Source organism: Athalia rosae, chromosome 6, assembly GCF_917208135.1.
Source record: "Athalia rosae chromosome 6, iyAthRosa1.1, whole genome shotgun sequence".
Taxonomy (NCBI): Eukaryota; Metazoa; Arthropoda; class Insecta; order Hymenoptera; family Athaliidae; genus Athalia; species Athalia rosae.
This window is the reverse complement of record NC_064031.1, coordinates 16,265,470-16,292,001: the sequence shown is the minus strand read 5'-3', so window position 1 is coordinate 16,292,001 and position 26,532 is coordinate 16,265,470. Positions and strand designations below refer to the sequence as shown.

At 45.8% G+C, this 26,532-nt stretch overlaps 1 protein-coding gene and 1 non-coding gene across 2 annotated transcripts in view; both read left to right on the top strand.

Moving 5' to 3' along the window:
* The window catches only part of LOC105688650 (mannosyl-oligosaccharide 1,2-alpha-mannosidase IA), a 184,124-nt gene that overhangs the window by 82,141 nt on the left and 75,451 nt on the right, over positions 1-26,532 (top strand). The window lies entirely within an intron of this gene.
* Trnar-acg lies at positions 6,401-6,473 on the top strand. The gene has a single exon. It is a non-coding gene; the product is annotated as a tRNA-Arg (tRNA).

Genomic DNA, 26,532 nt, shown 5'->3' with positions numbered 1-26,532 from the left:
GGTTGATCTCACGCGGATACCCGCTCGCTCAACGACTATCGCGAGGACCCCTCGTCAAAAGTGAAGATCCGCGCGTATACACCCGGCGTATACGTACCACCCCGTCGCGCTACCCCGTCCCGAGAGCCCACGTAGCTCGGGCGAAATTTCAACCGTTTCGCAAATCTTACGCCACCTCGCGAATCTGTCATATCTCTCCGAAGCGAACCTCCCGTAGCCCAAGGGTAGCGGAAAGACTCGTGGAAAATTCACGTTTTCTCCGAGGCATAATTTTGTCGTGTATAAAAGCAACGACCCCGCTGCGTCGTGACGGCCTTCTTACCTGTCTGTATGTAGCAATGTCTTCGCTAATGCCATTTCGAGTCCTCTGACATCAAAAGAAAGGTCCCTGCCAAACGAACTGAGTGAGTTTTTTAATACTCTTTGAAATTGGATTCACAATTTAGTACCTGTTTTTCGCATTTTTTTTCCATTTAATTTCTCTTTTATTTATCATTTTCTTGTTTACCCCCATTACCGGTTCTGCTTTTTCTCATCTCCGACGTACGCCCCATATACATACGTGCCCGATGCAAACAATGAATATCTACACACATCCGGCGATAACGAAGAGTAAATTTCAGAGTAATAAAACTGATATTCAATTACGCGATGCTATTCATCGCGAGCGATCGCAAATGTTTGGAAAAAAAATTGGGAAAGAATCGCGGGAATTCGCTGCGGCTATCGCTTCACCGGAGCAGTGGATTGTAATATCAGTTAGATACGTGATTCACGATGATAAGAACAATCTCGTTCCAATTTCCTACCAGAGACGTGCCTCCACTGCATATAATCTTCATGAATGCGTAATGATCTTATCTTCCTTCCGCGTTTAAAAAGGTCGCCTCGTTTCACCTGAACAAGCTTGCCCACGATTCGACCCTATTTACTTTTTTATTCCGTCCTTTCCTTTTTTCCTTTGAAAAAACAATGTTCTTCCTCTGTTGCATATCAAGAGCAATTTCGAGTTTGCTGTAATTTCGTCGTGAGAGACATTGAGAAATTGACGGGTCATCCAACACCGATTTTGCGCTGCTGTCACAGCGAAGCCTCGGTGTGGTCCGGTTCATTTTTGTACGCAATCGAGGCTCGATAACGGGGGTATTAACGAGATCCTATGAGAGTTATAACCCATTTATCAGTCGCACGTAGATAGAATCAAGAATGAAAAATTCTCTCTCAGTTGATAGAGTCCGCGCAATGCGCGTACCTGTGCACATAATACATATGTACTATGTACGATATGCGGACGTAGTAGGTTGGTATGTATGTGGGTTTAAGTGATGCATACACGTAGATTGTAGAAGCGAGAAATGCCGGTGATTAAACGGCTGTAGGAAACCGTGAAACGGAAAATGCACTCGAGCATGGTTGAGTAAGGAGGTACTTGGCGTACAGCCTCCTATAGGATACCTGACGCAGCTGTACACGTGGGTGTTGTACGTACCTGCGAATTCATGCATAGCTTTCACACGTTCCACGCCAATTCGACTGTGAATTTTTACATTCTTCTTTCTCTACGCCAAGAGGTGTATTCTTAGGCAATCGAACCTCGAAGCTATCGGGACTTTGGTTATTTTTTTCTCTATTCTTCTCCTAGACGAGTCGATATTGAATGCCTCAATTATAACCATCGAGATATCCTTGATTTCTCACTTCTTGAATCGATAAATTAGCGATAACTTTTTTAATTTTTATTTATTTTAATTCTAAATACATAAGAATAGCATATAAAATGGAATATTCTTTTTTTTACCCAAAATCGACAAAATATCAAGAGATTTTTGGGCCAAGAATCAAGTATTTTTAAAATTGATTGCATAACACTTTTCTTATGTATTTTGACCTCAGGAATCCGAATCTGGAAGAAAAATTGATCTATCTTTAAAATTGACCGAGTTATCGCCAATTTACAGCTTTTCGGGGTCAAAAATAAAAAATCAATTTTTTAGTCTATCTTAATGTGATTTGAGCTCAGGAATTGGAATCCGAAAGAAAAATTGATCTAACTGCAGAAATGACCGAGTTATCCCCATTTTTTCGCATTTTTTGGTACGAATTCGAGGATATCTCGAAGGGAAAAAATCGTAGCTCAATTTGGACAACGGATACGTGTTCCTGAGGTCAAAATACGTAAGAAAAGTGCCATACGATCAATTTAAAAAAATAAAAATTTTTGGTCAAAATTTGAAAAAATCGTAAGGGGTACCCCTTGGAAAAATCTCAAATTTTGGCCAAAATTTTTTATTTTTTAAAATTGATCGTATGGCACTTTTCTTATGTATTTTGACCTCAGAAACACGAATCCGTCGTCCAAATTGAGCTACGATTTTTTCCCTTCGAGATATCCTCAAATTTATGCCAAAAAATGCCTAAAAATAGCGATAACTCGATCAATTTTAGAGATAGATCAATTTTTCTTTCGGATTTAGATTCCTGAGCTCAAATTACATCAAGATAGACTAAAAAATAAATTTTTTATTTTTGACCCCGAAAAGCTGAAAATTGGCGATAACTCGGTCAATTTTAGAGATAGATCAATTTTTCTTCCAGATTCGGATTCCTGAGGTCAAAATATTTAAGAATAGCATATAAAATAAATCATTTTCTATCGACACAAAATCGACAAAATTTCGATGGGTTACCTTTTCGTCTGAGACCCTTAAGTCGTCGAAAAATTTTTACCCGGTCCCAAAATATCTCGTCAAAAGTGGCCCATTTGACGTGAAATACCCCACATGCATGTGTATGAAAAGCGAATGCCATTTTGCAGGATACGTGCGACGCGTTGGCTCCGTCAACGACTTTCTTTCGTCCAGAGACGGGTCTAAGGGACGGCCAAAGGTCTACGACAGAGGTTGGGTATATTATGTTCTCGAAAGTCTTCGTTGGCGACGTAACGATGGACTGAAAGGACTCGACGAAGGACTGGAAAGGACTCTGAGGACAATTACCTCCGAGTGGCTACGTGATCTGACTTCATAGCGAACCACGCACGCGAGTGCAAGTTTTTGACGTCCGAAACGCGTGTTCCCGGTTGCCCTGCCTCACGAATTACCCCCCACGAAAACCTTCGGCCCGGAAACTGACCGCTCATTCCGCTGTGAAAAAAATTTATAATCCTCTTCCCCGTTTTTCTCCTCCTGGCACGATCCAAAATTGTCTGGTGTAAAAATTGGGCTTCGATTGTGGGACAATTTTCAACTAGAGGAAAGTATCTACTTGCGATCTGGAAATTTTGCGTGGATCGATTCGTAGAACGTGACTCTGGATGGAAACGTGGAATCCAAAACGCTGCGCGGCTGGTCCACGCGATTTCCTTTCCCTTTTTTCTCCGACTTTTATTTTTATTTCGTCAACCGTTAAACGGTTGATGGGATTGAATGTCTATTGCGCGTAGTTCATGCACATGACGATATTGAATAGGAGTGCTGATTCGAAGGAATCAGTCCACCGTATCCCGCAGCGGACTGTGTAATTACTCAGATGCATCTGTACACGGAATTGCGGTAATACCAGACCCCTGATACTCGGGAACACTATAGCGAAGCCCTGAAACACTAGAACGTAGGATGCGTGGTCGCAGTGCTGACAGGGTGGTTAACAGTTAGTTGTGGTCGGTAGATGTGTAGTCCAGCTTCGTCCCTATTTCCCAATCCGGTGCTGCCCCACTTTGCTTTTCCATTTACGAGTCGCAACCCTCGCCGAATAACCGAAAACTATTCGTTCCGTTACTCGCTGGATTTCATAGCGTTGCAAAACTCATTTCGAACAACCCAACTACGAAATAAAAAAAGAAGAAAAAAAGGCGATTCACCGCCGCGCTGACAAAAAAGTAAACCGAGCTCGTCAATCTTATCTCGTTCCAAAAATAACCTCGTCCCGTCGGCTTTTTCGGTAATCTCGTGTAAATCGGCCGGCGGTGAAAAAGTGGGGCTAAAAATTTTTGATTCTAAACTGCAGCGGCGATATTTCGATAGATTATTTTTTCTTTTTTTTCATGAGACGCGAGCCGCGGGTCGCGGGGCGGCGTTTGCTCGGACGAAATAGTCGCGCTGGGATTTGGACATTTCTCTCCTTTCTTTCCTAGTTTTCGTTCACATTTTTTACTCGCCTTTCCTTGACCATTTCTCCGGAGTATTCCATTGTATTATTTATCGTTCGCGGAAGAAATTCGTTCAAAAAGGCGTCCCGGCGTCTTGAAAAGACGTCGCCCCCACCTTCCCCCCCTCGGCCCCTCGGCCTCCGCTCTCCGGGTCTCTTCCGCGCTTCGGAGGTATTATTGAATTTCCCGGTGTACATTCCAGGTCGAACTTATCCCGCCCATTGCCCTCTATCTTTGATAATCTGAAATCCTCGGACGTTGTCGGGGGAAGTTCACCCCTTCCGGTATCGCGCGATTTTCAGTAATTGCGAACGATGAGAAAACGACGAAATGCCGGATTAACGCACCGTCCGATATTCGAGGCAGCTTCCGTCGATCCGATCGAATTTTATCGAGTAAAACAATCGGGGGAAAATTTGGCGAATCGTCGAGACACCCGTACTGTCCAGTGGAGACACAAATTGCAGGGTAAATAAATACAAATCGACGAAAACTCGCGACGCGAAATTCCAGATTTTCACTGTTTGAGCAAGTGCGACCCTTGCAATCAACTACTACTCTCTTTATGTATTATACACAGGTCAGCATTTTCGAAACAAATGTTTGCCAGGGGTATGTCCTTATTAGGAAGGACACCCATATAATTCATACCAAAATTCGAGTTTAATCCAGCTTCAGAGCCCGCGGTATTCATCATTCGATTTACGGAGCGGGTCACGTTTATGCCTCGCAGTTTACACCCTCAGGTCCGGTCGACGCTCTCCTGTACAAGTTTAGCGGACTTCTCGGTCAAATTATTCCCAAAATATGACCGGGAAGCGATCATCGAACGAACGACATCGCGCGAGGCCTGAAATTCTTTCAACTCTCGCAGTTTCACGTTGCCGGGGAGAGTAAAAAAAGATTCCGCCGACGGGGAACACGTATACGTACGGATCGTTCGTCTTCAATTTCATTTCGGTTCCCTAAAGGTACCCCGGATATACGTGTATTTGTAGGGATACATGCACACGTGTACAACCTGCACGATCGAGAAACGAGCGGCGGTATTCTCGACGAGTAAGCAAATCGTATAGCTCCGACGTTCACGTGGTCGGTTCTCGAGGGGGGGTTTTTTTTCTTCCTTTATTTTTTTTTATTTTTTTTTTTGGGTTCAACGAAGGATCAGAAGGGTCTTGAATTCCGTTCGACAAATATCTATTCTGGTCCTGCACCGCACCAACAGCGGCGAAGGACGATGAGGTAAAGAGGATAAACCGGATGACTGACGGAGAGAAGAACTCTAATCGAATGTAAATGTTGCGGAAAGCTCCGGTTCCTTATCCTGATTGAGATTGAGTAACCGAACTATCCCTGTCTGCTCGGTATACCTCGAGAACGCCTTCGCCTTTTCCACGGATCTTGACAACCGACGAAATCTGCCCGATGCAGAGGCAACTCGAAATATACAGATTTCGATCGGTGCGGTTTTTTAGCGGGGTGAGTCGATTTTTGGCGAAAAAAATCCCGGCGCGTACTCGCAGCGGTGTGGATATAAACGGGCGTAATGAGACTCTGGATATGCTTTTTCCACATTCAGGAGAATCACTATCTGATCAGGCGAGGAATTTTCCTTTGTTTTTTTTTGTTTTCTCAAATTCGGTTCTCGAATATCCGAGTCTAATTCATCATGAAAAATTGATGGGGTCGGCAATCGACTTGACCCATCTCCCGTGTATCCTCCCTTATCGGTATACATCTTCATTTGAAAAAGTCGAGAATAAGAAAGGTCCCGGCGATGCCGGTAAATACCAGAAATCCCTCTCGTAACCGCAAACGTTTACCCGCCCTTCACCTCGCGACCCTTTTTGTCCGATAGCTCCTCGCTGCTTTTCGGGATCCTCCTATACATAGACTTCTCTGCGGAGCAAAATCGTCTCGGAAGTTAGCCTCAAGATCGGCAACGCACCCCACAAGACTAACGGTTCTCAGACAAAATCTTGACGTCGCTCGATCAATCTCGCCGGAATTATATTCATCCTCCTAATTCAACAGAACCTTTTTCCCTCTATTTATTCTCTCTGTTTTTTGTCTCGTGCTCGGAACCGCCCTCGTACTACAGGTACTGATCAAACTTTTTCCATCTCTAGCCCCTCGATTACCGAATGCATATGATTCAATCACGGAATAAGCACTTCGTCAAGTTTGTTTGAGGGAAAGAAAATCTTTCATCTTACGGAGTCGGAAAATGCCACTCGATCTACTCGGTCAATAGGTCCTGTGGCGCAACGGATAACGCGTCTGACTACGGATCAGAAGATTCCAGGTTCGAATCCTGGCAGGATCGATGCGTCGGCATAAATTTTTTCTTTTTTCTTTCATTTTTTCGCAGCATCATCTCGTCGGTACCTTTTCCACAAAGATCGGATCCCCGACGCACCGAAATCATACCCGCGATTTAATTTTCGCGTAATTTAGGGAATATCGAGTAGCAGCTGTATCTTCCCAACGTTCTAGATTCGGATGTATTTATAACTTCGTAGCGATAACCGGTACACGTGATTTACCATTTGCTCCCGCAGGGCCGAGTGCCAACACCTCCCACGTGGTGTTTGCGGAGTCCTCGCTATTTTTAAACATCAATGATCACGGTGTGCGTAGGTTTTTCTCGTTTTTTTTCCAGAAACCAGATGCACCAATTGTACGCTACCCATAAATATGTGCTCTGGTGCTGAGACGGTTCGTGAAATAGTCGAAAAAAAAAAAAAAAGTATTCCAGAATCCCTTTTTCAACGGCAAAGTCCAGAGAAGTGGACACATGAATTGACGTCTTCCGAATCCATGATCGGGATCTACGATCGCTCGCAATTAGTGCCCCGCACAAGTTGACCCAGTTGTAAGTCGATTCTATCGAGTAGTGCGAAGGAAGGTTTCGAACCGGCTCGAGGCAGCGAACGGGTGTTACACAAGTATCGTGGGAAAATGGCGAGAACGAATGGACGGAAGTTCGAAAGCTCCGGTAGTCGGATGAGGGGAAACGGTGTAGCCCTTATCAGCGAAGGTCATTTTAGGCAATTCTCTTTGCGGGCGGCGAATTTCGGTAAGTCCGCGGGTCGACTCCGGGATTCGGGGCAGAGGACGCTCTGAGGGTTGGCCGGTTCTCAAGCGGTGCGCGAGATAGCCGATCCTTACGACGGCTAAGTGGTGGTCGTGTAAGATGATGCCGATAACGGGCACCGCACAACGGAAGGCAACTTGGCCGCTACCCACCCCGCTTATTTGTAATTGTAATTCGCATCACTATGGATGAGACCCGCGAGACACGCGCGACACGCGAGAGACGCGAGACACGAGACCCCGTGGAACGAACGTACCTACGTACGTGTACCTCGCGAGTTCCTTCTCCCCCCCCATTACTTATGCCCGCAAAGTCGTCCAGGGTTCGAATGTACGACGGTAGAATACGGCGGAATCGTGGTTGAAACTAACTCTTCGTGCGCAAACACGAATTCGGAAGCTAGGCAAATTCGAAAATACCAGAAGTTTAAAAATGCGGGAGGAAAAAAACGTAAAAACTACGGCAAACTTATTAAATTCATCGCTGAATTTAAGGGGCGAAGACAGTCGCGCTAAATTTTCCAAGCCAATGTAATGGCCTGCAGGTTCGAACTATTGGGAATAGTAATTTCCAATACATTTCGAGGTTCACCACCTGCGGTGCATATAAATATCGCTTTTTCCACGTTCCGTAACATAAATCATTTTCTTCGCCAATATTCATATAACGAATATCGCCCGGATACGTTTTACCGAACGATTGACGTTGCCTCCGCTCGGCTTTTCACACAAAATTTCAAACGATCGAATCACCAAAATGTCAACCGAATCACGGACGATTCGGAAAGTATTTACCATCCCCGCAACTCGTTTCGATGACTTGCTTTTCTACGTCGATAACGCGTTTAATCATCGGCATTTGGTGATGTAAATTTCCCTTTTTTTTCTCTCGTTTTCGTCGGTCCTCGATACGATTTTATGCAACCATAGTAACGTGTACGTTACGTATTTTGCTGTAATGAGATCGCGCTTTCCAAACACGTACATTCTCGATGTACAACCGATTAGATATCGTAATTGAATCGGGGGAGAATATAAATATTCAATTTTCCCTATCGATTAAAGGAGATTTTCATTTTTCCGGGGTACATTGCTGTAGGAAACACTCGGTGGTAGCTGATATTTGCCGAACGAGTATATTATAAGGTCGCTGAGAAATGAAAAGAACGATTGAAGAAACAAGAATGTAAAAAAGCTTTGACCCTAAAGCGTTTCGGGGAAAACAGGTGTAAAACAAAAAGGCAAAGAGAAAAAAAAAAAAAAAGAAAAAGAAAAAATCGAGAGAATAAAAACTGAGTGAATTTGAATCGTGAGAAGATCTTTGTGCACAGGGTGTGATATCGTACGGTTGGATATTGCTTCCGTGGTAGAGAATCGTTTTCTTTATGGGCGCATACTTTCCCACAATGGCTTTGCATAAATCAGGACTGTAAAATCAATTTCTCATTTTCTAGCGTTTTTTATTTATTTTTTTTCTCTCCAGGAGCTAGAGGAGAGTTGCGGTTATTTTTTGCTTTTCTTACCGCCGAACGCGCTCGGTGTTATAGACCGCTATCGTACAAAACTGTACCGAAGCTGGTGTTCGCTTTAATAGCGGCCGGTCGTTTCCGTCTACCAGTATAAAGCACATCGTGCGGCGGCAGGGGCTGCCGAAGACGGATCTTTTCTGCGTGACGGTCATGTGGACGTCTTTCGATCCTCACGTGCCGACCTGTTCCATGAATATAATCATTGCCGCATCGCAACGCGTATATCATATACTCCGTATACTACAGCCGTGACCGCTGCTCTCGCAAAAATGCTAATCCACCCAAAAGTATCGCACGGGATTCGCTCCGCGGAATATCGAGGGGGGGGAGGAGGGAGAAAAGAATTTTCTTCTTCAGCCGAAGCAGATCGGGCCTACGTCGAAAAAAATGGCTGAACGAATGAAAATTGCGGTGTACGTATACGCGAAGGTGGCGATCGATTATTCAGGTTTTCCGAATGGGGTATGTCCGTGTACTTGCGGTATTCCTGTGCGAGTACGTGAAAATGCGTGCTGCCGAGGGACGGGTAGGAGGCGGTATGCATAAACGTATGTGTGACGCGGAGTCTCGTGGTTGAAATATACGTGGTGTGCGCGTTTCGTTAGTCCTCGACGGTGCGAATACCATCGTTCAAATATGCATTCGTTCGTTCGTTCGTTCGTGTTCCCCGATGAATGCTGATTTTTACGAGCGATTCCGTCTACGCGGAACGCGCGCGCGCGCGCGCTCTTTCGAAAACTGATCGTCGCGCCTTTTTACTTTCGTTTCTAATTTTTTTCTTCCTATTTTTATTCATACGTTTTCATCCCCTTTCCTCGCTCCTTTTTCTCCTTCGTTCCATTCAAATTCGTTCCAGGGAAATTCGGAGCGGCAAAAGTACCGAGTCACGTCCGGCATCGTTCAAACGTTTTCCTACAACACATAACGCGTCTCCTACGTATGGGTTTTCGCATTCGTGTATTCGAGATCGGACTATTCTACTCATAAAATGTCGCTGAAATATGCTCGAGCATTTTTTATTTTGTGCCCGCGTATTCAATTCTCCTCGCATTTCGCGGTTTCTATAAGCGAATCGCCGATAAATACTCGCTCGTCTTTTATCGTTAAACATAATCGGGTATTGGCAAGTTTTCATTTTTTTTTTTCTCTTTTGGTCCTCGATTCCTCATTTTACGCTTTCACCCCGGCGTATATCAGCAATGTAACTCCTATCATTTGCGAAAGCTTCTCGCAAGCTCAACGCGTTATGAAAAGTTTTGCACGCGTCACTGTCGATATTTTGCAGGAACAGGAAAAGGTTGGGAATCGAAGGTGAAAATTGCCACACTCGCTCAAATATCACTTCGGCGGTTACACTTTTTGTATCATTATTATTTCCATTCATACTCGGGCGGTATAATCGCACGGACGGAGGTTCATTCATAATTCTATTAGAGAACGTATAACTACCCCCTTTTGTTTTCTCGAATTATTAACGTTAAGACGTGCGGCGGCGAGGGCATAATTTAATTTTGCATTTTAATTACAAAACACTCCCCGGGCGGAGAGTAATTAATTGTTTAGGAAGCCGTCCACCAGATTCGCAAACGAGTTGGACAGCAGAGTTCGGAATCGTCGGTGTTTTCAGTTCCATTCACCTCGCGAATTACCCTCGAAAAACTCGGATCGCGGCGCCCAAAAATTAAGCAGGCGTTGCCGCGAGATCGCCGGTTGGTATCCTTCGCGTAATTACGTACAGGTAGATCGTTTGCCTATTCTCCTGATTTCTTCTCGTCGAAATCGAGCCTGGGTCCCCCGGACTATCGAGGTCGCGCGGTGCGGTGCGCTGCACTTAGATTCCAAATGGACCAAGATTATCGACAAATACAGTCGACGCAGCTAACAAAGGGACGCCGGTGCAGCGTGGGGTACCCCATTCATTACCATTATCAGTTCATCCATTAATTAATTTAATTCAATTATATACGCTCGTAATGACTGCCCACGAAATTTGCGGATGGCTGAGCTTACGAAATTTATTTATCAGACCTCCGCGTGGCTTTGGCTCAAAACTAATCGACGTAGAAGCTACTACCGCGTTACGTACGCTGAAATACGCGCACGGGAATTCGTTTGCGTAGCATCCGTGCGAAGTGCGTATGCGTATCGCACGAATATATCTATATACCGACGACGAGCGAGCCATCGTCGTTGCGAAGCTGCGGGGTCTCCGTACTCGTCGACGAGTCATTCTATTTTATTCCCGGTAACGCGAGAAATCTTTTTCAGGGCGATAAATTTGAAATTTTAGGGAGGTCCGGCCGTAATCCGAGAGCGTCGCGGCTTTAACGTCGACCGTCGCGATTTCTTTCGAATAGTGCGCTACGTACACCGACCCCGTCCAATAAACGCGGATTTATAGGAGGTTCTATTAATAGCCTGCAGAGACTCTCTAAGTAACCTTTGTCAGGCCTCACGTCTCCTCGCGACGCCCGTGCCGAGTCCTTCGCCGATGGTCCATTGATCTAGGGATCTCCACTCTCGAGGGCCGAGACGAACGAACCTCTTTATGATGCCCGACTATAGGTATACTGTGCCGTTAAACGGTATACGTATATATATATACACATCTGTATCCTAACACACGTATACGTATACCTATGTATCCGCAACCCTACGTACGCCTCGAGGTTTCGAGGGGACATCGGAAGCGCGAGCGAGCTGTTCTCCGCCGCCTATCTTTGCGACGCTTTCGAGAAGCCCGATAACAAAAAGGTTCAGCCGGGGACAGAGGCTAGGCCGTAGCTGTATAGGGTCAGAGGTGGAGCCGGGTTGAGTGAAATTTTGAGCCCATCATTTATTTGAATTTTATTTACCTTCTTTTTTCCCTTCCCTTTCTCTGTCTCTTTCGCAGGTATTGCGTACGAGACACCCGGTATCAGAAATCTTGCAAAGCTGTTTCTCCTCGACGCGCTTTATCTTTGACATATTCCGAAGGTGTTTTCGGGATTTATATGTTATGTAAAGAAAATATGGTTACGTAAACCACGATTTTTCAATATCTTCTTTATTTTCGCTCTCTCCTTTCTCACCCGCAGACGTAGGAACGTGCCCCCAATTTCGTCGGGGGTTTTCTCCGGAAAATCAATTTACGGGTAAATAGGATTACGAGTTTTAATTTACTCTTATTCTTTTCGCGTACACCACACACGGGACGAGAAGCCCGTTCGATAACTTGTGAAAATCGCGTGAAACATCGAAAAAAATAAAATAAAATAACGTAAAAAAAATAATTATTCGACCGCGCTAGCAAACATGACGCAGATTTTATTACCGCGCACTATACGCGCGGATGCACGTTACATAACGGGGAACGGATTGATAAGTTATACGACCAAATATAATACAACGAGATTAAATTCCGTAACGATTGATCCGCGCCGATATATTCCCCATATTCATTCGCGTTCGATTTCTGCATATGTATTTGTAATGCATACGTCGAAAGGAGAATTGATTCATTCGCGTCACATAATATTCGGTAGGATATTTTCACTCATTTTCCGATATTCGCTCAACGATTACCCGACGCGCATTGCCTGTGTACAGATTATAAATATCGAGCGTATATTTGGGGGTAGGTAGGCGGAGTGATTCGCCCGTATGGATCTTCATAAATGTATCCCGTTGCGTACGGAGTGCCGTTGCAGCGAAACGTATCCACGTGAATTTCATACGTACGGCTGCATATCACGTTCGTTACCGCCATATATTTAACAGCTATTAATCCGAGCTCCTAGTCCCGATTCAATTTCCAATTCAGGGCTACACCTATACCCCTTATAGGGATGCGTGCAACGTACTGCGAATTTCCCGAACTTGAAAAGTTTTTCTTTTTCTTTTTCTCTTCTCGCAGTCGACGGTCCGCGAAATTTCGCGTTTTTTTTACACGCCGCCAGGAATGATATTTTACTTCTAAGCATAGCTAAATCCGGGGGTGATAATTCAGGGCGTCGTCGTTTTGCTCCGTTTCCTTCGTCTCCGTCTCCGGCTCTTTCTTTGCGTCTCCTCTAATCCCGACGATGAATTACCGCGGGGGTTTCAACAACCTCCTCCAAGATGTCGTCGTTGGATATACACCGGTATTACTTTAACTTCCATGAAAAAACCTTATGCCATGTTTCTGCTTATTTACTTAAACCGTGCCAAGAATTATGGCATCGTATTATATACGAGCGGATTACATCCGTTTGATTTACATTTTTTAAATTAACACGTACGGTCTCTTTTCTTTTTTCTTTTTTTTCATTGTTCTTTTATACACGTTAAACGCGACAATTTGGAACGAAAAAAAGGACACGGTATCTTCTTGAATTTCCCCAACTGAGACAGCGAAATTTTCAAATTCGAGGCAAAGAAAAAGAAAGGGGGGGGCGGGGGGAGGAAAAATTGTCACGCTTCGGTAACTGTATTTATATAATATACGTACATACTTTACTCTCCTCTATTCTACAATAAAAATTATGGTCACGTAGTAAAAACTGTTCCCTGAAAACGTAGTTAGTTTTTAAACTTTCTATTGCTCGGGGAGTTCTTTCCGCGTGTAGCCCGGCGCGACCGTGCAACCGTGCAACTGCAGCACAGGTGACTGTAAATATAAAAGCAGAAAAGTGTCTCTCCTGGTCATGAAGATCCCGCAATTGTATTTTAAAAAAGATTGTTATTATTATTATTATTATTATTATTATTATCATCGTCATTTTACCTTTTTACATCCCCAACAAAAGCTCTCCCGTGTCGCTCAGACGGCGCGAGTACCTACCTCTCTTCCCCGATGCAAGTATTATTCCGTCAACCGAATTTCGAGGGATACTTCGCGCCATTTATTCTTCTGATCTGAATCTGAATCTGAACTTGACGAGCTGAGTCTGTACTCCGATTCAAAAATCAATCGATGAAAGTTGGACACCTCGGTTTTGAGTTTGCGGTTGATATTTCACGGTGAATCGCTGGTCTGCAGTCGTACGGCTGCAGTTCGCGTATGAATAGAAATGGAAGATGGCGAACACGGTTCAACGGACGGGGATCGGCACGGATCTCGCGTGCTGAGGAAGTGCCGTAGGTGTCGGCTATAATACCCAACGTCATTTCCGTACGTCGCACCGTACCGTTCGCAGTTTCCCCCTCGTTCTCTTTCCCCCCAACGATGCTGCAGTAGTAAACGTGCGGTATCGTATGCATGACTCCCGGTAACGTGAAACGCAACTTCCTCTCCGATGGACTCCGTTGCGTATCGCTCGCGTGGTTCGCGTTGTGATTTTTCACCGTTGGCTCCAGCCTCTTCGACGAAATTGACAACCGGCGAAGAGGAGAGCATCCGACGATATCGTCGCTCTTTGTAATTTTTCGGTATTCAGATCGTTCCGAGGCTCGTCGAATTCGTAAGCGATTGTACAATTTCCCTCGATTGGAATAATTCTCATTTATAACGGGGGGGCGGATCAATTGTCGAAAGTTTGGATATAAAACGGACTCGAAGAAACGCTTGACAAAAGGACGCGCGAGATATAGTCTCGTCGCGGAACGGAACGGAGGGGGGCGATGATCGGAAACCGGCGAAGATTTTCATTTACCCGGTTTGGGTCTTAATCACCGAGCCCTCCGTTGATCGCGACTTTTCCCTATTCAACTCTCGGCTTAGCCAGGACTATCTGAAATTACTCTCAGGAATAAGAATGGAAACGTAAGAATTTCGCAACTCCTGGAGACACTCGACGAACTTTGTACCGCGGATACGTCATCGTATACGCCGCGTGTCGCTGACTTTTCCGAGCTGAGTGGATAGAGCCCTTCGTTTTTTTTTTTTCTTTTTTTACCGCCGGGCTCTTAGAAACGACATAAAAAAGGGAGAAACAACTCTCGATCTCAACGATAAAACTCCGGGCCAGACACCTTTCAGTCATCGGTATATGAGCGGGAATTGATACCGCACATTAAACGTCGTCGCTTCTCTCACCTTACGAAGCGAAAAAAATTCCTCCACTTTTTTCTCCAATTAAACACCGGATGAACGGAGAGAAGAAAAAGAGACGGAGCTCGTTATAGTTTCGATTACGGTGGTTACAACTTTATAATTATATTATTTTAGCATTTGTGAGGGGCGAGCCGTTCGGTGTCTCTGGAAGGCCATTCGAGTTCCATTTCGAGCTTAGGACGTCGGTCGTCGGTCTCAAACTGCATCTTTGGTTCCGACTGCGAGCAGAGGTACTATAAGGTATAATGGTTACCGGGCGACGTGTGCGACCGGGTCGACTTTAGATTCCAACCTGGTACAGCGGCTGACTCCTCAGTTTTAAGTTTGTCTCCGGAATGTGGATTGAAAAATATACCCACGGGTGACTTTCGCTCGCAGTCAGCCTTCGAATTGCCCACTTCATCCTTATACCCGAGGACTACGGACGGCGTACGGATACTATAACGAACGCTGACTCGTCTCTCGCTTCCAACTTCATATTGTAATAAGGTGAATTTTTTACACCAACGATTAGCGATTCTCTTACCACGGATACACGTCGCATCTCTCTTTCCTATTTTTTCCCCCTTTTCTCGTTATCGTCTGTCGGAACTCGGTTTTCGCGACTACGTGGATGACGGCGTAACACATACACACCTACGTTTGATCTTTATCCTTTTTTTGATCCCGATGAGATACGGAAACAGTGGAAGAATTTAAATGGACTGGAATATAGTTAAATACACGTCGTTATCGCAGCCCACGTTTCTCTGCACAGTCCGTTGATGTGCAGAAACTGAGCAGAAACCTCGCGCACTCAAAGCAAAGAGAAAATCGCGTTTATATTTTCTAAAACAGGAAACTGCGGGAGCTTTATATTTTCCGTTTCCGTTCAAAGGCAGGTACGTTTCACCAAACTCCTCTGTACGTATATTGCCCTCCTTCGCGAGGTTTTCTTCCCATCGTTTCCCTTTCTCAGTCACTGCGGTACGTGTATTTTACGTACCTATGTATTCGACGGCTTTTACTTCGCACACAGCCTCTTTTCCTTCGCCGCCTCTCATCCGGAGCATATATTTATACCCCACAGGTAAGTGTATGGGGAATATTCGAAGAATAATCGTAACAACCGTTCGGAAAAAACTCGAACAATCTCGATACGGGCTCGATGATTTTTCCGCAAACGCCAAACGAAAATTTTCGTCGAAAGTGAAAACTAAAATTAATGCCACTCGTCGAAAATTTCATTTGTCGACGAAGAAATGAAGTTTGTTTGAAAATAATTTAATAAACTTAGAACTACGGGGAATGTCCCGAGTGTGCAGACGGGGTGTTGCAACGAAGGGCGGGGGGGGGGGGGGGGAGGTAGGAGGATAAAAACGAAATTTACACAAGTTAAATATTTACACAGGTAGGTATAAAGACGGCGTAGCCGTGGTACGTAGTCGAGTGCTTTGACCAGCGCCTTAGAGGACCGGTGTGAATCGGATCTTTCTGTTAGACGGGGTCGCTGCGGCGGCGGCTCAGCTTTGACAAGCACGAAGAATGCCGTAAAAATGTTTGAAATTAATTAGCACGCGTTTAACGAAAGCAAAGCCGGGGCTCTACAACGGACTCGGCCGCGGAAGAAGCCAAAGAAACGATGGAGGAATTCCCGAAAAAAGAAACGCGACCGATCCAAATTACTCCGCGTAATTATACCGCGACGGATTTTCATCTCCTTTATCCCGATTTTCCTGACAATTTTCACGCAGATTTCCAGAAAAAAAAAACGCGAGACGTTTGGAAATTGAGGCAGTCCGACAGTCGTGAGGTATGCGCCATTTTTAACGTGACGACAAATTGAAATATTGGTATCTACCGGCGACGAGGAAACAAATGTGTAGGTATTTGTACAGTCGGCGATGTTTGTAAGTGTCTATCGATAGTGATTTAAAAGTTATTGGGGTCCTTGGCGGATGTTGTATGCTCGAGGTAAAGAAAGGGAAGTCGGGGAACAAGGAGAGAGAAAAAGAGGAAGAGGAAGAGGAGGAGGAGGGGGAGGGGGAGGGGGAGGGGGAGGAAAAGGAGAATGCTGAGCTGGTCCCAGCGCTGTGCACATAACGCTGTGCTCTCTGACCCCTGACCTCGTAGCGGTTGGTCAAGTGAGTCCTTTTCGTAGACTCAGCAGGCGGCCAACGTCCAAAGTCAAACACTGCGATATATCACAACGGACCACAAATCCCGTCTAGCTTTAAACACACAGGACTTCCAAGAGCGTCTTATATTATAGAATATATATATAGACCGTAGGTAATACGTCGATGGCGATCGCAAACTATCCCGCGACGTAATTTTCACGAGCTACCTTCGAACCCGGCGCTATAATATCGCCGCTGAAAATGCCGAGTATCCGTGTCAGGGATTTTCCGCCACCCGATTCCCTCGTACGACTAAAATTTTCCAATGATAATTCGGAGGGAAGAATCGCACGAATCCGTGACGCTGCGCGTATTTCATAAGGCCGAGAGTAACCTACTTTGTACGTACGGAGGTTTCGAGTATTTCTGGAATTCGCACTCTTATGAAATACACCCTCGGGAACTTGTGACATTTCTTCCGAATAGCAATAACGACATACATCGGATTTATTGTCGGCGGGGTTTAAAATTCTAACCGGAGTCTCAGGCGGATCTTTCAACAAAATTACAACTGCGAATGCCTCGAAATTCGAACGGATAAAAACCGACGCTTTTAATCACGCTTCCGACCTCATAGATCAAGCACAGAATTTTGATCAACTGAATTCGCGTCGAACTTTGACGTACAATTTTTAGGTGGTTTCGTCGATTTTATCGTAATGGGTGACCCATAATCCAGCTTTGTGAATATTCGTTTCCATCCGATCACCCGTACGCGAACGCTTTCGACTGTGGGGTGATAAAACAGCGCGAGACCCTGCGGAGCTACGAACGATCAAAGTTGGCGCTTCGTCTCGTTCCTTTTGAAACTTATAGGGTAAACTTATAAGGTATGTTAGGTTTATATCCTACGGGAGCATAAAGAGCTAAAGAAGAGTAAAAAGGGGGGGGGGAGGGGAAGGGGGAGAAGGTCGAGGAGAGACGGAATAGGTGGAACGAATAAAGCGAGGTGGTTAAACGCGAGATTTATACCGGTCCATCGGCGTCACGGATGTCCCCCTGTTCTCCCTACACCTACATATCAGCCGCGCGTATACGTTTGTCCTGTTGGATCACCTCGTGCCCTCGCTGTAGCGGGCTATGTACACTTCGTATACACATATCTACACGTATTATATACTCGAGGCTGCATCGCATAGCGTCGCGGCGTCGCGCCGTGGGAGATTATCCAGCGATCCGGGCGCTCTATTATGATTCAACTGACATGCTATTTGTAGTCCTCGAGGAATATAAGGGGCCCGAGTGTTCGACCGTCGGATCTTGACCATTGTTATTGTGCCTCCAGCCTCCAGCGTCCAGCGTCCGGCGTCCGGCGTTCAACGTGTGCTCCGCCGAGACGGTACAGTTTCGAACTCTCACGACTCACTCCGATATTACGTTGCACGGATATCGCCGTCCATCCCGGTCAGCGTCTTCGGTTTCGGCTCAACCTTCCCTCTGGCTTCCACACACCACGCGCGACACACGTGCCAAATAAATCGCCCTCAAGCGTTATTTGTTGGGTTAATTACGCGCCACGATAAATCTCATTGATTCGTTACCGCGCGCGACTCGGCCTTCCGACTCCGGATGAGCTTCGCGAAACTTTGCACCAAAAATCCCGTCAATTTATATTCCTTTTCTCGCCGTGCCATTCGAGTCTGGGGGGTCCATTCATCCTCGCGCGATCGTCGAACCCGCCGAGAGTCGCGGGTAACGAAATTGAAAGAAAAAAAAAAAAGAAAAAACGAAAAGAAATAAAAAATTGTCGGTCGATCGGGATTTAGAGTTGGGAGGATAGCAATTGCGGAGGTAACCGAAATTACGTACGGTGTGTGTGTGTGTGTCCGTAGGCTCTTTTAGCGCGCGTACTCGATTTGTTATCGAGGTAGGGAAGCCGAGCTAGAAACTTGCTCGTTCGGCGAGGGCCATTTGTTGAGGTTTTCTTAGCGCTCGTTACCAGTCACGTTTAACGGACCGCGAACATTCGTTTCGTTCGTAAACGAGCCCGCACGGTAGCGGAGGTTTGCAAAAACTGTTCGAAACCCTCGTCGACGAGAAACGGATACGGCATAAAGAAACTTCGCCGCTGTACGTCTCTACTTATTACGTGTACGCCACTTGACGAGAAAACCATCGCGAATCGAAGGGTACAATAATTCAACGGAGGTAACCAAAAATCGCCGAAAAATCCACCGGATATTCCACCGCTCAGACGAGACGGTGGAATACATTTTTGCCCACCCTTACGATTCGTACACGTTTTCGCGAACGCTTGTCAATTTCTGTATACGTCGATCTTGAATTTGAACAAAGTGAGGCACTCGGTCCTCAGTTTTCTCTGGGGGTCCGGTCGGAGTCCTCCCGGTCCTCCCGATTCTCCCCTCGAGCCCTCCCGCGCCCCTCCCGCTCCCCCCTAAAACGTTGGGCACAAAAAGCGTCGGCATCCACCGAGATTTGACTCAATTAAGTAACTCGGCTACGTTGACAAAGTACAACGTCACCGTTCTTTTATGGGCGGCCCTAAATAAGTGAGTTTGCCGGCATATTGAGTAGCACGCTGGGGAATGGATGAAGACAACTCCGGTAAAAAGAGGATTTCGAGAGAGACGAAGACGGAGGAGATGCAGCGGCAGCAACGGCAGTCGGTTGAAGACCGTGTCAGAGTAGGGAGAGCCCTTGTCAGTCACTCTGCGGGAACCTCCGGGGGCCTCCGCGTCTCTTTCCACCTCGCATAGGCGTACCCACCCACCGAGGGGTTCGTTCCTCTTTTTTTTTATATGTACCTACACTCGATGTAAACTCGCCCGTTCCCTTCGAGCTGAACGCCTGCAGTCCCGTAAAAAAAAATCAACTCCAACCGTCGAATAAAAATTCGGTCAACGAAAGTAAGAGCAGAGTCGACGCGACGGATCGAAACGCGCTTCGAATCAGATCGGAATCGAGTCAAAAAAAAAAGAAGAAAAAAAAAGGATCAATCTCGCGGATCGATTGGGAAAATAATTTGTCGCCGATAAGTTTTTTCGAAAAGGGAGAAAAAAAAAAAGGAACGGAAACTGTGTACGCAACGATCTCCCGAGATCTCGATCGATCCGGGCGAATAGAGGTATTTTATAATTGAAGCTCGCTTACGTATGCGCGGGTACATTTACACGTACGTACGTACGAGAGGCGTATAAATTTTCGAGGGCCGCGTTGCGCCCGTATCGCCAACGTGGGCGGGAATACTCGAGTTAAAACCGACTATTAGCACGATGCGTGTGTAATTATTGGTAATCAATTACAGAGCGGTACACCGCCTACCGCTGTCATATTATTCACGAAACTAGGACCTCCAGCTTCTCCGTGCACGCGTGAATCGGCGTAATCCCGGGGCTCCGTTCCCCTCCCTTTCCCCCTTTCCCCCGTACCACCATCTGAAAACCAGACCGCTCTTGGTGCACCTTACACGTGCGTCTACGTACGAGTCCGACGTGAATGCGTTTATATCTCCGTTTCTCATCTCTTTGCCTCGTGCACGGACGGATGGGAAACACAGTGTACGGGAATTTCAGATATTTCAAAGCGTTCATTACCCCCCGCGGATTCGAGAAAATACATTTAGAAGAATAACTTGACAAATATATGCGTTATAGATAAATAGATAAATAGACGGGGTAATGGATTTATAGCGGAGCGGGATCAACCAACGGGGATAGAATTTATTTTCACTTGTGAAATTCCTTTGTCGAACGGATTTGTAGGTTCTACGGTGACCGGAGCGATGAATGTTAGATCGGATTATAAATTCACCGTTTCGGTGTTCCGTGATCCGATGCAGTGAAAAAAACTACGAATGATAAAAAATCTCCACGTCGTATGGTTACTGCTTTGAAGAAATGAAAGTAAAAAAGAGAGTACACCTTTTGAAAGATTTGAAAATGAGAGCTAGCTATTTTCGCTCTCTACGAAGGGTGGTTGAAAGAAAAAAAAAAAAAAAAAGAAAAAACTCTCGCCAATGGCACCGAGAATTTCGGTCAGATAAATACGTGGTTGACATCCGGACGACACAGGTATAACCGCGTATTATCCGTACATCTGATATCCCATTTTTGTACGCCCGGGAAGACGGGGTTTGAAAAAGCGGGGGTGGGGGTGGTGGTTGTGAAGTGTAGGGGGCAATCGTTGAACCCGGGGCGAATCCACTTTGACTTTTTTAACGAGCAGAGAAAGTCGCGGCAAGGGGGATGAGCGAACAACATCCGATATATCCGACCTGGTGAACTCCGGGGGCGTGTTAGGGTTCGGCAAATAAACCAACCCGCGAACCCCCGACGAGCCGTGTTGCGTTGCAAATCTCGGCGGTTCCTAACCTTCCTCGCTTCGTAGGCTGCGGCGGCGTCGTCCTACATTTCTGCACCGGTGGTGCTTCCGCGTGTACTTTTGCCGCCGGGTACTCCGCTCTCGCTCCGTCTCGCGAATTTTATGGGGATTCCGCTAATGGCATGGGAGTGGGACGGAGGGTGGTTCCTTTCTTCCTTCCCTTCTTTTTTTCCCCACTTTTTTTCCTCTTTTTTTTTCCAACCCCCTTCGCCACTCTTATCCTTTCCCCTCCGGAACATCCCACGGTATTTTTCCCACTTTTCCCCCGACGTTTGGGGAAACGGGGGAAGTTCCCCACGCCTGACCCAAAATGGTTACGATATTTTCTTGTCAGCGAAAGAAAAACAGATTAATGCCGACCCCCACAGCGCGGGGTCGCTACCCCTATACATACATTGATATTGGGACGTGTAGTCCTCGTGTACGTACATACCAGACCTTCTCCGTACATTAAACCTTGCCTTTCCGTCCGTCTTTTCCGCATGCGGGTATGCCTTGTATACTTGAATAAATTCTTCCTTTTTCTCTTTTCGAACTGTTTTTCCCCTCGATATTCTATTCATGGAAATACACAAGGTATAACGTGCGACGTGTACACTTCTTTACACCCTCCGGCTTCGACAACCCCGTTCGATTTGTCACGTCTTTTCCAGCACATGCCAGTGGCGACGAACGTACACCAAAATCTCCGAAGTGCAAATCGATGTATCGGTGCCAATTCATAACACATTTTTCGCAGTTGATTACTTTTTTGACGTCGAGTGCATCTCGAAATTATCCATCGAAATTATCGGGGGGGGGTGAAAAGCCGAAATCGAGCAGACCCACCGCTACTTTCGTCCCGCAAGGGTTGACGAAAAGCTCCGTTCTCCTCTTCCGTTGCGATTTTTCGGATGTGGAGGAAAATTTTTTGACGAAAAATACCTCTCCACCGAAAAAAACTGTGTTATCGAGATTTTCGTCGGTCCGAAAAAATAATTTTGCACCAACGTCAATCGCGTTGATCGATTCGGAGACGATCGCGAACCATCCCGTCTAACGGCAGACCGTCCGTTCGACGCAATTTTATTTTTTTTTTTTCCCCCGAATTTATTCTTTTCTCTCACCGCCCCGCGACTCAACACTTGACGCGCGCGAAAAAAAAAGGAACGAATCGGCGAAAGGAAGGAAAAAAATATACACCCACCCCGTCGTACATTACACACGTGAGCGAGCCGGCGGTATCGCGTATTTTCTCGACGAAACTCGGATAACGCAGCGTAAAATATATTCCCTGTCATTTTCTGTGGACCGTGAGTATGTGTGTATACGCGAGGTACCCGTGTACTGGGCGCGCAAAGCTAGCCTACGGATGAGAAGAAGAGCGGTGTATCTCAGATGGTTGGGTATGTGACAGAGCTGTTGACGATTAACATGACAATGCTCGGTGTAGGGTGTATACCTACTAGGTAGATGTATGTTTAGCTGAGTGAAGCGAATGAGACGGAGGTTTTATATACTCGTCCCTAGTAACTCTAACGCCGCGTCAGCGATACGGTGGTGTACGTGTATATGCAAAATATACGCCAGGCGATACGTGTGTATGCAGTTTCGCTCGTTTTCGCTAGATATTTGCAGACGTTTACCGTTTACCATTTTATTTCACCAAGGCGTACCCACCGCCTACCCGTACGTTGCCTTTTTTACGCTTATGCATCGCGAAACAAACGCGCTGTGCTGGATATAATATGCGTTTTTTCTATTTTTGCCCATGCCTTTTTTTTTTTTTTTGCGCCATTCTATTTTATTTTATTTTTATATTTATACGTGTGCAGAAGATAGAGAAATATATATGTGCGCGGTGTTTTTCAGTCGCTTATAAATTTGCCCACGGAGGCCATCGCGCGTATTATACCATTCCATTCTATTCGCTCTCTTTTTTCCGCTCTCGTTGCTTTTTCCCCATTTTGTTTTTTTCGTTCTTTTTCTATTTTTATTTCTTTCTTTCTTTTTCTCTTTTTTTCCCTCATTCGCCACCCCTTTACGCGGCACAGGCTGCGCTTATTACTAGATAAGAAACAACAAAGTTAACGCCATCCAATAAATTTTAGTTCAACTTTGAACTAATCTAACCGTACTTTAAATGCGAGCTCGAGGTTCTCCGCTCCGTGGAAAGCTATATCCAGCGTTCTCTCTCCGTTTCGCAGGGTTGCAGATAGTACCAGAATCAAATACTACTCCGCAGGTTTGTAATTGTAACAATCCCTGTATACGCGAATAATTTTCACTGGCTGGAAAGTTTACCTCCGGAGTCACCTTAACGCGCACGCGGTTTCTGCCCGCTCGCACCGAAGTTAACTGCAAATTTCAGTTCCACTTACCGTACCTACCTATCTCTATCGATGATATTCTAGTTTCTAGCACAAAATTTGAAACAGCTTTATTAGCTTCCGTGAACTACGGTGATTATAAACTATTGTAGTTAACGTCGTTTGAACGCCGAAGAATTGTGGCCGATATTAAATCCCTCGACAATTTTCAAACTATTTTTTTAAATTAGAAAAAAAAAAACAACATATAACAGAAATCACATTACCCCGTGAGATTTGATTTCTTCGAAATTGATTTGGCTGTAATTTTTTCATTTTTATCCAGTTACGAAATATTTACTCGGCTACACCACGCCGCGCTCCCCTCACTCCGAATTTATATCGAAGAGACTCGCGATTCGAAGTGATAAAATTATTTTCCGCCGGATATTCGTTTTGCGGTTCGTTTCAACTCCGTCGCTGATTTCGGGGCGGGGGGAGGGGGTTGATTCGAAGGACTGCTAACCAGAGGAGAGAACCAATTTAGAAAAAATCAAATGAAAAAGATGGCAAAAAAAGTATGTACAAAATAAGAAAAAAATCCTTCGGCGACGCTTCTTCGGCGAGAGCACGTTCCTCGGCGAAATTAAGTTTCTCCACTTTAAGGCAGGACCCCTTCTCATCGTCTACCTCCACCGCGTTGTGACGGGCTAAAAGCTGGAAAAAAGGTGAAGCACATTTTTGAATACGTAATATTGAATTACACCGCGAAAGTTCCCACTACGCTCAACATTTGCCTTTTCGCATGGGCGCACTGTTTCGAGCCAAATTACGCCTCTGCAAAATTTTTCTCTCTCTCCGATTTTTACACCTCCGCGTTGTTAGTGGAGAAAAAAAATCAATTCGACTTCACAACCCCCCTTTCTCTCTCTCACCCGGTTACGACACATTTTACTCGTAAAATATACATACGCACCTGTATCAAGTTTACCTCGATTAATTTTTTGGATTAAAGGCCTTGAAGCAAATATTTTAAAGTTTATATTAATTTTTTTTTATTCGAAAAATCCTAGATCGTTCCAGAAGCTAGCATGCCTCGACTTTTTATCGGGACTAGAGACAATGACTAAATATACACGTGTAGGGCTATGTGAGACCTCGTGTATGTAATGTAATATGTAAGTCGTATGAAGCGTCAAGTTTTCCAAGGAACCCTTGACCTAGCCGCTCGTCGCCTCGCCCTTCTGATTCGCTTGAAAATAATCAAATAAGAAGAGAAGCTTCTTCGCCGCCTCTCCGGCGTACAGGAATAATACAACATCTCCGCATCCGCGAAAGAGCGAAGTTGACGCTGGCGAAGGGATGATAAAAAAGATCGGCAAACAAAGGAAGGATTTTTCTTTACTTTTGTTTTTTTTTTTTTGCTTTTTATTATTCTACTTCTTTCGAGAGAGCGTAAATCTTCTACCTCAAAGTTTTTCCTCATTTAGAAAAGTTTGATGTGAAAATTCTCTGTCTCGAATTAATTCGCCAATTGCTGGATCGTTGCATAAATTAGAGAAAACTCATTAACGCGGATAATTGTATATCATTCCGAAATCATTCGCGACTCATCGTCGGTCAGTCCACCCATCCGATTACCTCAGAGGGGATGGGGAAATATTCTAGCCGCCGAATTGAAGTTTTCAAAATTACGAAGACATCGGTGTGCTTCGTTTGACCGCCTCGGCTTCTGACGACTGAAAAACAGGACGCCCGTCGACTTTACGACTTCCGCCAATTTGTTGTAAAATATAAGGTGAAGGTTCTCGGTTCACGTTCATTGACGCCGGGGCGATCCTTCTCCGTAATGCGAAGTTAATGCTCGATTTACCCACCCTTTCCGTCCTCCCAAATCTATATTATCCCGTGGCGCACATAACGATAATCGAATCGCGAGCTGTTAGGACGTGAATATTAATCCGACACCCTCTGCAACCCTATTGTGCGGGGGTATTGAATCGCGGCTCAGAAGTCCAGTTCGGTAGCGATCGTCACCTAAATGGTCATGCGGATCGTGCTTAAGCCGTAGTTGATAGACAAAGGAGGTTCGGATCCGGAACCGGACCCGGGGACCCCGAACCACGAGCGCATGTCGAATGTCGATGGCCATTGGCGAGGCTGACCTCCTTCTGAATTACGGTCCTCAACGTCACCGCGAGGACCGTACGGATTTCTGTTCCGCGTCAGCTCTATACATATACCCTCACTTTTGAACCGACGACGGCGGTTCAAACCCTCTCCCCCGATGGCTTCTGCTTGTCCCAGCGTTCTCCGATGTGTACAACGTACGTGTCGGTGATTCCAAGTTTCGTCGTCTACGCGGGATTCGTACCTCCATTGACTAACAATGCCCCATTGTCGATCTCACCTCTGCACCGACTCATTTCCATTATCGTTAGCGATCCTCGAGGAAGTTATAACGCTGAGATAAAAAATTCACTTTCGAGACGTTCGAGAGCAAATTATTCGCCACGAAAGTCGAGGAATCTCATCCGGTTCCTGGATCTCGATTCGCTTCGACCTTGACTGAGACGAGAGTGACCTCGAGAAGGAGCGACGATCTCCTCCTCTCCGTCTTCGCTCTCTCTCCCCTTCGGCGGGGCTGAGGTGAGTCGCGAGGTGTGAGCCCCCGATATCTTTTTCGAGGCGTATATATAGACCCGCGCCGCGTCGCGCCGCGCTGCACCGCCCGCGCGTGGACAGTAAACGTAACGGATGTCGTCTACGTCGGCCGTAACTCCCTCCCGACGTCCTTCCCCACACCTCGCGAAACGCTCGTCCCCTCGGGCGAGAGCTTCGTCCTCCCCGGGGAGCAGTATAACGTCTTCAGGCGCAGTTAAGGTAACCATTGGTTACCGGTCTACGCGACCGAGCCCTTCCCGAACCCCGAGAAGATCTAGCGTGTCCCGCCGGAGAC